This window comes from Impatiens glandulifera, chromosome 8 (genome assembly GCF_907164915.1).
Source record: "Impatiens glandulifera chromosome 8, dImpGla2.1, whole genome shotgun sequence".
Taxonomy (NCBI): domain Eukaryota; kingdom Viridiplantae; phylum Streptophyta; class Magnoliopsida; order Ericales; family Balsaminaceae; genus Impatiens; species Impatiens glandulifera.
In genome coordinates this window covers 18225344-18239802 of record NC_061869.1, presented here as the reverse complement: position 1 = coordinate 18239802, position 14459 = coordinate 18225344, and positions in this window count along the sequence as shown.

Here is a 14459-nt window from a genome sequence, read left to right as displayed (position 1 = left end):
CATAACTTTAATAAAATATGATCCAAAAATTTAATTGAATAAGTAGCTGATTTTTTTTTCTTGAAATGATATAAATATTAATATTCCAAAATTTTGGATAAATCATATAATTAATGAGATCTTAAGAACTATAGGGTTATCAATTCAGTTTAATCAATTTCTTCACTAAAATGCAAATTTAAATTTGAATATAACAGTAATTATATTCATACCCAATACGTTTAATTATGAATTATATATTCAAGATCATTAACATTTTTTTAACTTAATTTGTAACTAAGTTCAAAAGTCAGTATATAAGTTAATTTTTATTTATAATATTTTAATTTAAAGTGATTTCAATAATATAGGGTTGTGTTAGCTTTTAATTTAATTTTTTTAAATCTTAACATTTTCTGATATCATCAAATGTAAATATATCAAAAGTAAATATATATTGTATCAGAGTGCAGCGCCCTCATGGGAACGTGGACATAAATTGCAAGCACGGAACCTAACTGGAAAATCTGTAGAAACTAAAATTTACCGTTTTTTAAAACTCACTAGAATTGAAAACATTGTAATCAGATAATTCATTTACGTTTTTAACTTTTATTCATAATGTTACGACTTCAAAATTATTCTAGGCCTTCCTAAAATGATCTCTTAAACTCATGTTTTTTTTTCCCATTTTTGGGAATTTTTAATGAAACGACGCTAAGTCGTTTTACCCCAAAAAAATTGTAAATATATATTTATTTACAAATGAAGTCAATATATTATGAAAATGAAAATAAAAGAAAATGTGTGTTGAATTATTATATTTATTAGTATAATTAAATATGAATAAGATTGATTTCTAATTTTCATTAATGGTAAATTATGGATTGAGATCTATTTTTTAAATGGGATGAGGGTAACATCACAAAGCATGGTCTATAATTTAATTTTTATTAAATAAATATTAATATATAATTTTATATATTTTTTTCATGTCACGATTTAATTTGTGTTTAAACAATTATTTTTTTTTATTAATTTTAATGTACATAAACTATTTTCAAAAATATATAATTTTTATAGTAAAATAATTTTTTTTTAAATTTATCTTGTTCTTTGTTTTGGTTTAAGATAATTGTCTTTAGATCAAGAATATTTGATTTCGATGTTTTCAAATGATGTTTTTATATATGATGATTGTGTGCTTGTTAGTTTTATCTAAGCTCCTACATGTATTTAAGTTGCCTAATTGAATTTTGGTTTCGAACTTATAATGAAAATATTTTCTAACATGTGTGAGGTCAAAATGATTAGTGTGATTGTGAAACTAAAAATAAAAAGGATAGAATGTGATTATTTTTATGCTTTATAGGAAATAATTGAACATTATTTGAGTTACGAGTTATTACAAAATAAAAGTGCCAAAAATGAGTGATAAAAATCAATTGAATAGAGATAATATAAACCAATAATAGAAATATACATAAGATGTCGTCAAACGAAACATGAGAATAAGTGAATAGGGTTAAATGAACTTTACCTTAACTAACCTCAAAGGTTTGGCCTACAAGGCCCATGCGCATACTAGAAGGAAACCCTAACTTTATGGAAAATACTTCTGAGTTTTTCTCTAGTCGCACGCTTCACAATTTATTACTTCTTTGAAATATCTAATCTCATTTGCCACCATCATGCTAAACTGTACTGTCCACGCAAAACTTATTGTTTATTCCTGTGAAGGATCTACAAAATGGATGCATTCTCAACATCAAGCATCTGATCTTCACTTTGAGTAACACATTTAACCTACATTTGAGCTCTTCTGATTTATAGTTCATTGTGTTCAATCACCACTTATTTAATGTAGAGTTGTCGTAGGTTCAGTTCTCGATATTAGACGTTGGTTGTTATTAAGTTATTCAGCCACATATTTATTTATCGAGAATCGGTATTGGAATCTAGAATCGGTATTCGAATCTGAGACTAAGTCAAAAATAGAACCTCCAAATGAACTTGAGCCTGTGTTACGAAGACGACCACTTGTGATATAAATCTTGCCAGAATTAAATATTTCTTATGGGCCCGGCCCAATTTGATTTAGGGGAATTATGTATAAAATACATTGAACTACCTAGATAACTGAGAATTATTTTTTTTTTGTTATAGTAGGGTTTGTTTAACTCCAAACAATTTTAACTTAAATTGTTCATTTAGTACCCAAAAAAAAAAAAATTTGTATTCATCTTACAAAAGAAACAAGTACAATTTCAACCTAGAATCACCAACAATAATACTCCTAATTTTATACTATATAATAATACTATTTGAAAAGTGTAAAAATTAATTCTTACAAATTATAAATAAATGAATTTTAGAACGATTAATTCAGTTCTTTTTGGGAAATATATAAATATAAAAACGATTCTCTACTTATATTTAAATTTTACAAATTTAATAAACTAAAAAATTATAAATACAAACCTTTTATATATATTATTTATTTATGTTAATTGGAAGGATATCTAATACTGCTTGAACTTGTGTTTACAATGCAAAAACTCCAACTGTGCTTGTTACCATTTTTATATTGCCAGTCGTCTTTTAGTTTGCAAGTTTATTTATTTTCTTTAAGTTCAAATAATATTTTATAATAAATAATTATTATATTAAAATAATTAACATTAAAGGAGCATATTCCAATATTTAAGAACAATAGTATTATTATTATTTATCTAATGTTTAGTGTTATAAATTTTATAAATCATATATTTTAGAATTTTTTTAGAGTTTGACTCAAATATGTTTTTATTTTATTTTTTTTCAAGTCTAAACTATTGATGAGAGGTATGAATTTACTTGGCATTCAATAAAAACATATAAAAAAAATCCTTCTTCAATAAAACAAAATAAATAATGTACTTTTTCTTTTAATTATTTATTTCTAATCAAATGTGATTTTATTAATTTATATTCAATAACATATATTTTTCTATAATCATATCCATTAAATATTGTTCATGCTAGAAAGAACATAAAAACACAAAAAAAACTACATGTTTTGATTTATTTATTTTGTGTATTTTTTGTGTTAAACGCTCTATATATTTTATTAAACAGAAACCAAAGTTTAAGGAAATATCCCCGATGACGACTTCTTGAGAAACTATTAATTTGTGATTTGGCATAAAAGATATTCATCTCGGATCCTTCCTTTGAAATTGTGTGCTTACTATTTTTTAGGTTTGTATAGACTAGAATAGACATAGGTTGGAGCCCAGATTTTATAAGGGGACCGCGGTAGGGCCTATGTCAGCACATAACTGGAAAATTACGTTGAACAAATATATCTTTCTTCTTTATATTTTCTTGTTGTTTAGAAGCAATACTAGTATTAACTATAATAGATTGTGAACTTTATGAATTGTTGAGGGATGGAGGAAGTAGAACTTTTCTTACAAATTTATGGGATCATTGATTATTGGTTTCTTCTTAAAGTTCTCTAGAACTAAGATTCTTATCTTGTTACATTTCTCTTTAGTTAAACTTGTGAATATTCATGTCATGACTTAGGTTTATAATGATATATGCTATAGATTATGAAATAATGAAATAGTTTATTCATATTCATCTTAACTTTATTCAAATTTATTATCCCAATAGTATAGCGGCTAGTATTCTCTCATATTATATATTTAGTTTCCTCCAGTTTGGGGTACGTTTTCGTTTCTGACTTTGCAGTAGCATGAAAAATAACGACATTTTCCATCCGTTGCTCCATCATTCCTACAAACTTCAATGCATTGAGTTAGAGTGCTGGTAACGCACATCCTTTTAAAATTTTTGCTCTTTACCCATTTGAAAGGATAATATTCATAATCATGTTCCCCTGCCATGAAATTTCAAAATATAATTAATCCTAAGAAGTTAAAAATTTTAAAAAAATAAGGATAAAGAGATTGGAGATCGAAAATAGCTACAAGCAAAACATAGTTGGAGAAGTAAGAAGACACCCAACAACAAGGACAACTCTTTTCCCATTATTAATTTGTTTGTTATTGATAAATATTTGTTTACTTCTATATTGAGAGATGAAACACAATAATCTGTTTAATTTATAATAATATGAGGGTGTTTAGGTTATTATTAAGGAAGGGCCATAAATCAAGTCTCATAAGATAATGTGCAATCTGAACGGATCACAAGAATTTCTTACTTTTTTTTAAAAAAAAAGGAGAATGATGAGATTTCTTTTCTTTTTAAATTTTAGAAATCTCAGTCTTAATCTAATTTCAATTTAAGTTTTTTTTTTTTGTAAGCAGGGATTGAACTCAGAGACTTCAATTTTTTAATATAGCTGAACTCTCTTAATAGGATAGAGCTCTCATCCTTTCTTATTCCAGATTTGTATTTTTAAGATAAAGTTCTATATTTTTGTTTTCAATATAGAGGTTGCGGAGACGGTGATGAAACCTCAACTATTTTCTTTTTAATATTAGATTGATTTATGATAGTTTATTTGAGATTTGAAAAAATATATATTTTTTGAAAAAAAATAAAAATAAAATTATTTGAGTTTTTAAAAAGGTAAATTATTATAATATTTGTTTTGAGAAATGTCGATATTATATAAAAGTAATGATTGTAGTTTCAAGTAACGATAAAAAATAATAAAAATAATATGAGTGTTTACCTTGTTATAAAAACACATGAAACAAAACGAGTTTAACCATTTGGAGATTAACTATAACATAAAATTTATAGTGAACGAGCTAAGAAATCCTAACAATATTAATGAGTTCACTAACCGCCTTTACCATTTTTTCGGAAAAGATCTCTCATATCATTGAAATAATAACGCTGTGAATAAACATATTGGTCGACCGTAAATGAAGTATTATAAGGTGCAATCTTAACGGAGATCGAGAAGTTCCTACTTTATTTAAAAAAAAAGAATTACTGGGATTTTTTTTCTTTTTAAATTTTAGAAATCTTATTCTTAATCTAATTTAAATTTATGTTTTTTGTAAGTAGGGATCAAACTCGAAGACTTTAGTCTCTTTAATATGATAGAGCTCTCGTTCATTCTTATTCCAAATTGAATTATTAAGATAAATCTCTAAGTGAAGATGCGGAGGCGGTGATGAGAGCTCAACAATTTAATTTTTCAATATTAGTTTGCTTTATGATATGTTATTTGAGATTTGAAAAAAATAGGTATGGTTTGAAAAGTATAAAAATACCATTATTTGAGTTTTTATTTGGGTAAATTACTATAATATTTTTTTAAGAAATGCCAGTATTATATAATATTAATGAGTGTAGTTTAAACTTAATGATAAAAACAATACAAAAATATTAGTGTTTACATTATCAATAAAGACACCTAAAACACAACGAGATTAACAATTTGGAAATTAATTGTAACATAAAATTTATAGTTAACGAGTTTAAAAAATCTCAAAATATCAATTAGTTTACCGACCAAATCTACCATTTTTTTCAGAAAAGATCTCTAATATCATTGTAATAATAACGTTGTGAGTAAACATATTGGTTAAACCCGGTTAATGAATGTCAAACGGTTCCTTTCGAGGTAATAATCCACCATAAAATAATCGGTGTAGGACATATCGAATCTATCCAACTGAGCTCGAGATTTCTATCCAAACATTTCAACAAACGACAATTCACTTAGGAATCTTATATGTTAACCATATTTCAATGTAGTTTCAAATCGCAGTCACTCTTTAGCAATACAAAATTAAGTGAGGTTTATTCTCCACTTTTTCGTAACACATTATACAACCACTAAACAAAATGTAAAATATTTTTATAAATCTATCATTTGTAAAGATCCTCCATGCATAGACAACGTAGTTTGATTATGATTATTTAGATTTTAGTTATTTTTAGGATTTGTTTGATAAGATTATTTTAGGGTTTTTATAATTTATGTGTATTTTTTATTTCTCAAGTTTATATATTTGCTTTACGTTAAAATATAATTTTAAACTAAATATTTATTGTGTTAAAATAATTAACATTAAGTGAGTATATTTATTGTCCCTAAAGCCAACGTTAATAATTATTAGTGTCGACGAATAAAACCCTCACCCGTCGTCGCTAAAAAGTTTGTATTTTAAAGATAATGGTTATTATCGACAACGATGTTCTCCTACCGATGACATTGATAATTTTTTCTCTCCGGTTCTTGAAACATTTCTAATTCATTTATTAATGTCTACATTCCCTAACAACGACGTTAATGTTGTTCTTTTTTAATGTCGGCATTCCCTTAATGCCAACGTTAATATTATTCTTTATTAACGTCGACATTCCCCTAACATAAACGTTACTATTATTCTTTATCAACATCAACATTCCCCTAACACTTACGTTAATGATGTTCTTCAGCAACATCGATGCTCCCCTAAAACCGACATTGATAATGCTTGCTCTCGGGTATTTGGCACTTTTTTGAATTTTATTAAACTTGTTTCATATGTTTTTGTACAAGTATTATCAATAAAGATTATTTATAAATAAAAATTAATTCTAAGTTTTAAACTAAAAATCTCAAATCTCAAATCGTATGTTAATCACTACTAATCGGGGAGCATCCTAAGCGTTTGTTTGCCTCTTGTTGTACATGTATCATAGCGCGCATCTCTTCCATTTCACATGTCTAATCCACATTGTCACGTGCCTACTGCGCCATATCACGTGCCTGTTGCGCCATCTGTTCTTGCATGTTCTTGTTTTCCTCGACTAGAACTTCCGTCTATTGACGTTTGTGACACATGTGAGCTGTTGACGCTCAAGGAAAAACTTTCTCATTGATCGGCTATAAAGTGCATTGGATGTATTCCCGATCTCATCCCTGTCACCCTCTCGTGTCCTTGTGGTTCCAAAGCCTCATACACAACAAACAATGACATATCAGGGTTTGCTTCTAGCCGATTTAAGGATTTTTTACACAATAATCGGAAGCACCTACACAAAATAAAGAATGTACTTTTTCTTTTAATTATTTTGTTCTAATCAATTGTTATTTTATTAATTTATATTCAATAACATATATTTTTTTTTATAATCATATCCATTAAACAATAATATGTTGTTGATGGTGCTAGAAAAGAACATAAACACACAAAGAATATAGAGATCATGTATGTTTACAGAAACATAAACCTTCTATAGTTCCTTTTGTTCCCATTGTTTCATTAAGGCTTCCTTGGTGATTGGGAAATATATTTTTTTCTTTCCTATGTAGTTTCTAACCAATACATTTCTTATCTCTTAACATATTTTTCATCTACTTCAGTTGACAATTTAAATTCAAAAGAAGAATTGAGTACCTCCACTTTTATTTTAACATTGCCTAAGTATATTTTTCTTTTGTATGCAGAATCCTCTATTTTATTTACTGTATTATTTTTTCAGACTTTGTTTACTCTCTAATAGGAATTTCTCTTGATAGTATAGGTCTTTAATTTAGGGAACTTCATTAGGTCCCTCATTGTTTCAACTAACCAATTTACAATCTTTTTACACTATTCCTTCTTCAGTAAATTCATATATGTCTTAAATACATTTTGTGGAAACAAACGAGAGTTAAAAAAATGTGTTAGTTGTTTATCGGTTCAAAGATTGTTGATTGACTAATCCTCTCTATATTATATTATATTATATAATATAATATTTTTTATATTTGAATTTACTATATGTCCTAAATGAAAAATAAGTCAAAAGAATAAACCTCATCTTATTCGTTCTGGTGTCGCTGCCTAAGAGACGACTTTTCATCACTTGCACCCATTGGCGCCTTCGAGAAGAACATAAGACACATTGTCTTTTTCTCTCTTATTCTCAAGACATCGTCAAACATAATTGTTAATACTTTTAATGACTGTTGATATCCCCTTAGCAATTGAAGATTTAAATTAAAATCTTCACCATTCCTAATTATTTCACAACTAATGTTGTTTCCTCAAACTACAAATAATCTTCAACAAAAGTATAAATTTCTAACAATTTCTTCAATAATGATTAAGTTTTTTTTGTCATATCTTCACAAATAGATTAGGGTATTATTCTCAAAAACATATTCTGATATCATTTGTTGGGAAAAAATATAATCTAAACACACTATTAAACAAGATATAGAGTTAGAGAGTTAAGAATAATGAATACAAGATATAATGAGGTTCAACTAACAAATGTCTACATCCTCAATAAGTCTCCCGTTTTATATATTTTTGTGTAATAATGGTTCAAATAACCCTAAGTTACAATGTCACTATGTATAAAAGTACATCAATAGCCATAAAGACTAAACTATTATTTTTAACCCTATTAAAAACATAAACCTCATTCGAATATATTAGGTTAAATATTCTCAAAATATATTTTGATATTATTTGTTGAGAAAAGATCTAATTTAAACACGCGATAAAACAAGATACTATAGAGATAAACAGCTATAACATAATGAATATATAAGATATAACGAGGTTCGAATAACAAATGCCTACATTCTCAAGGAGTCGCACGTTCTATAGATTTTTATGTAATAAGGTAAGACTATATCAAAAGGCATAAATACTAAACTATATTAATATAAAACCTATTAAAGATATAACTTTAATAAAATATGATCCAAAAATTTAATTGAATAAGTAGCTTATTTTTCTTTTCTTGAAATGATATAAATATTAATATTCCAAAATTTTGGATAAATCATATAATTAATGAGATCTTAAGAACTATAGGGTTATCAATTCAGTTTAATCAATTTCTTCACTAAAATGCAAATTTAAATTTGAATATAACAGTAATTATATTCATACCCAATACATTTAATTATGAATTATATATTCAAGATCATTAACATTTTTTTAACTTAATTTGTAACTAAGTTCAAAATTCAGTATATAAGTTAATTTTTATTTATGATATTTTAATTTAAAGTGATTTCAATAATATAGGGGTTGTGTTAGCTTTTAATTTAATTTTTTTAAATCTTAACATTTTCTGATATCATCAAATGTAAATATATCAAAAGTAAATATATACTGTATCAGAGTGCAGCGCCCTTATGGGAACGTGGACATAAATTGCAAGTACGGAGAAGAACTGGAAAATCTGTAGGAACTGGAATTTACCGTTTTTTAAAAGTCACTAGAATTGAAAACATTGTAATGAGATAATTCATTTACGTTTTTAACTTTTTAACTTTTATTCATAATGTTACGACTTCAAAATTATACTAGGCCTTCCTAGAATGATCTCTTAAACTCGTGTTTTTTTTCCCAGTTTTGGGAATTTTTAATGAAACTGTTAGGATCGGCGGCACCAATAGAGACGGGGGTCTAACTATTGTTGACGACTTCGGATAAATAGTTTGATAGAAATCCTGTTAGGGATTAATATCTCTTTCTATTTTTCACAAACCTTTGCAAACTCTTGAACGATTCAAGTGCGGAAACGTTTACTTAGGTTTGAAGTTAAAACCTAAAGAAGCAGAAGATGACAGAATGTAAATAACACAGCAGATTGTTTATGGATGTTCGGAGCAAACTCTCCTACGTCACCCCTTCTTCCAACCACCGGAAGGATTCACTATACTTTTCAATCAAATACAGTTAGCTGACTAGCTAATACTCTGTTGAACAGAACAACCTCTGTTCAACTTACAACACACTGTTAATGACTATCAAATAGTCCAGTAACTTATCTCTCAACTTTACGTAGTGATTTACAAAATACACTTGAGAATAAAATATCTAGAGAGAGTAAGTTGATTCAAGAAATCAAGATTCAGGAAATCTGTTGATTCTATGAGAGAAAAAGCTTCAGCTTGTGTCTTATATTTTCTACTTCTCTTCATCTTCATCCTTAGGCAGCAATATATTCTTTAAAAACTTCAACGGTCGAATCTTCCTTTTGGATACGTGGCAAGCATCCATTGGAAGGTCGCCCATAATACACAAGTACAGTAGGCACTATACATATGGAACGTGGCCATACCAATCTGGTAGTGGCCAAATATTCTTCTGAAATTGTCCTGCACAGAACAAGTAGTGGGAAGAATATTACTTAAGTGGCATTCATCAATTGGTTACAACTAGTTGTCGTACTGATCTTCACAGGAGAGTGGAGCAGGAGTAACGTACAGCTAGAGCACGTGGGTAGACGGGTGCTAGGTTCAAGCATACTGCTTAAGCTAAGCATTAGACGTATTTCAGTTAGACGGATTGTAAAAATCAGTCTAATGAAATTTAAATATCCCCGTCTAATAACAGAGTCTATTAGACCGCCTGGTCTAATAGAATTAGACTTACGTCTAATTGCAATCACTTCAGACTAATCTGAAGGAGTTAGACTTACATCTAACTTTCACTTAATTAGACTACACGTCTAATTATCCAATAACCATTAGACTGCACGTCTAACTCCATTGAGTTAGACTGCACGTCTAACTCCATTGAGTTAGACTGCACGTCTAACTTTCACTTTCTATTAGAAAGCACGTCTAACTCCACTGATTCCGAAAATCAATTAGACTACCCGTCTAATTACAAGTCTATTAGACTACACGTCTAACTTCACTAAGTTAGATTGTACGTCTAATTCCGAACATATTAGACTTACGTCTAATTCTTTACATTCATTAGACTTACGTCTAATTCTTTGTATCTATTAGACTCCACGTCTAATTCCTCTGGCTAGACCCCCACATCTAACATTAGACATTCCACGTTAACTTTCAACTGTGCCTGCAAATTAACAAAAATCTAATTATTAATTCTGCACCTGGTGAGATTCGATCCGAAGTCACCTGTATAACAGGCAGGCATTCTTACCACTACAACACTTAAGATATTGATATCTAAATATATATTTATATATATATTTGATATGACTAACAATTATTGAACTTAGTTTTATCCAAAAACTATTTCATCAATCATCAAATCAAAATTGTTAAGTTTATTTTAAATCAATTAAAATTTTCAACCCAACAATTTCTCCCTTTTTGATTATTTAAACTAAATTATCAAAACAGTTTAAACATTAAAAATTTCAACCCAACAATTTCTCTCTTTTTGATTATTTAAATTAAATTATCAAAACAGTTTAAACATTAAAAATTTCAACCCAACAGAAACGACGATAAATTGTTTTCCCCCCAAAAAAAATTATAAATATATATTTATTTACAAATGAAGTCTATATATTATGAAAATAAAAATAAAAGAAAATGTGTGTTGAATTATTATATTTATTAGTATAATTAAATATCAATAAGATCGATTTCTAATTTTCTTTAATGGTAAATTATGGATTGAGATCTATTTTTTAAATGGGATGAGGGTAACATCACAAAGCATGGTCTATAATTTAATTTTTATTACAATAAATATTAATATATAATTTTATATTTTTATATTTTTTTTTCATGTCACGATTTAATTTGTGTTTAAACAATTATTTTTTTATTAATTTTAATGTACATAAACTATTTTCAAAAATATATAATTTTTATAGTAAATTAAATAACTTTTAAATTTATCTTGTTTCTTTGTTTTGGTTTAAGATAATTGTCTTTAGATCAAGAATATTTGATTTCTATATTTTCAAATGATGTTTTTATATGTGATAATTGTGTGCTTGTTAGTTTTATCTAAGCTCCTACATGTATAGAAATTGCCTAATTGAATTTTGGTTTCGAGCTTATAATGAAAACATTTTCTAACATGTGTGAGGTCATAAGGATTAGTGTGATTATGATTGTGAAACAAAATAAAAAGAATAGAATGTGATTATTTTTATGCTTTATAGGAAATAATTTAACATGGTTTGAATTACGACTTATTACAAAATAAAAGTGCGTAAAATGAGTGGTAAAAATCGATTGAATAGAGATAATATAAACCAATAATAGAAATATACATAAGATGTCGTCAAACGAAACATGAGAATAAGTGAATAGGGTTAAATGAACTTTACCTTAACCCCAAAGGTTTGGTCTACCAGGGCCATGCGCATACTAGAAGGAAACCCTAACTTTAAGGATAAATACTTCTGAATTTTTCTCTAGTCGCATGCTTCACAAGGTATTAATTCTTTGAAATATCTAGTCTCATTTTCCACCACGAAACATATTTGTTTATTCCTGTGAAGGATCTACAAAATGGATGCATTCTCAACATCAAGCATTTGATCTTCACTTTGGGTAACACATTTAACCTACATTTGAGCTCTTCTGATTTATAGTTCATTGTGTTCAATCACCACTTATTTAATTTAGAGTTGTCGTAGGTTCAGTTCTCAATATTAGACGTTGGTTGTTATTATGCTATTCAGACACATATTTATTTATCGAGAATCGGTATTCGAATTTGAGACTAAGTCAAAAATAGAACCTCCAAATGAACTTGAGCCCGTGTTACGAAGACGACAACTAGTGATATAAATCTTGCCAGAATTAAATATTTCTTATGGGCCCGACCCAATTTGATTTAGGGGAATTATGTATAAAATACATTGAACTTCCTAGATAAATTTAAACTTTATAATTGTATAATTTATTTATTAATGTATTAACATTCCCCTCAAATTTATAATAGAAGAGTATACAAGATTTTTATTTTGTTATAGTAGGGTTTGTTTAACTCGAAACAATTCTAACTTAAATTGTTCATTTAGTTAACTCGAAAGAACATAAACACACAAAAAAATTATATGTTGTGATTTATTTGTTTTGTGTATTTTTTGTGTTAAACGCTCTATATATTTTATTAATCATTAACCAAAGTTTAAGGAAATAGCCCTGATGACTACTTCTTGAGAAACTATTAATTTTTCACTTGGCTAAAAAGATATTCTTCTCGGATTCTTCCTTTGAAAGGGTGTGCTTACTATTTTTTAGGTTTGTATAGGACTGGAACAGACATAGGTTGGAGCCCAGATTTTACAAGGGGATCGCGGTTGGACCTAGGTTAGCACATAACTGGAAAATTACGTTGAACAAATATATCTTTCTTCTTTATATTGCTTTGTTGTTTAGGAGAAATACTAGTATTAACTATAATAGATTATGTGAACTTTATGAATTGTTGAGGGATGGTGGAAGTAGAACTTTTCTTACAAATGGATGGGATCATTAATTAGTGGTTTATTCTTAAAGTTCTCCAAAAGTAAGATTCTTATAAGAGATAAGTTATTACATTTCTCTTTAGTTAAACTTTGAATATTCATTTCATGACTTAGGTTTATAATGATATATGCTATAGATTATGAAATAATGAAATACTTTATTCATATTCATCTTAACTTTATTCAAATTTATTATCCCAATAGAATAGAGGCTAGTATTCTCTCTTATTATATATTTAGTTTCCTCCAGTTTGGGGTACGTTTTCGTTTCTGACTTTGCAGTAGCATGAAAAATAACGACATTTTCCATCCATTCCTCCATCATTCCTACAAACTTCAATGCATTGAGTTAGAGTACTGGTAACGCACATCCTTTTAAAATTTTTGCTCTTTACCCATTTGAAAGGATAATATTCATAATCATGTTCCCCTGCCAAGAAATTTCAAAATATAATTAATCTTAAGAAGTCAAAAATTAAAAAAAAATAAGGATAAAAAGATTGGAGATCGAAAATAGTTACAAGCAAAACATAGTTGGAGAAGTAAGAAGACACCCAACAACAAGGACAACTCTTTTCCCATTCTTAATTTGTTTGTTATTGATAACTATTTGTTTACTTCTATATTGAGAGATGAAGCACAATAATCTCTTTAATTTATAATAATATGAGGGCGAAGGGCCATAAATCAAGTCTCATAAGATAATGTGCAATCTTAACGGATCACAAGAATTTCTTACTTTCTTTAAAAAAAAGGAGAATGCTGAGCTTTCCTTTCTTTTTAAATTTTAGAAATCTAAGTCTTAATCTAATTTCAATTTAAGTTGTTTTTTTTTGTAAGTAGGGATCAAACTCAAAGACTTCAGTTTTTTAATATAGTTGAACTCTCTTAAAATGATAGAGCTCTCATCAATTCTTATTCCATATTTGAATTTTTTTAGATAAATCTCTATATTTTTGTTTTCAATATGGAGGATGTGGAGGCGGTGATGAGAGCTCAACTATTTTTTTTAATATTAGCTTGATTTATGATAGGTTATTTGAGATTTGAAAAAATATATATATTTTGATAAAAATTAAATTATTTGAGTTTTTAATATGGTAAATTATTATATTATTTTTTTTGAGAAATGTCTATATTATATAATAGTAATGAGAGTAGTTTCAAGTAACAATAAAAACAACAAAAATTATACGAGTGTTTACCTTGTCATTTAAAACACATAAAACACAACGAGATTAATTATTTGGAGATTAACTGTAACATAAAATTTATAGTTAACGAGCTCAGAAATCCTAACAATATCATTGAGTTCACTA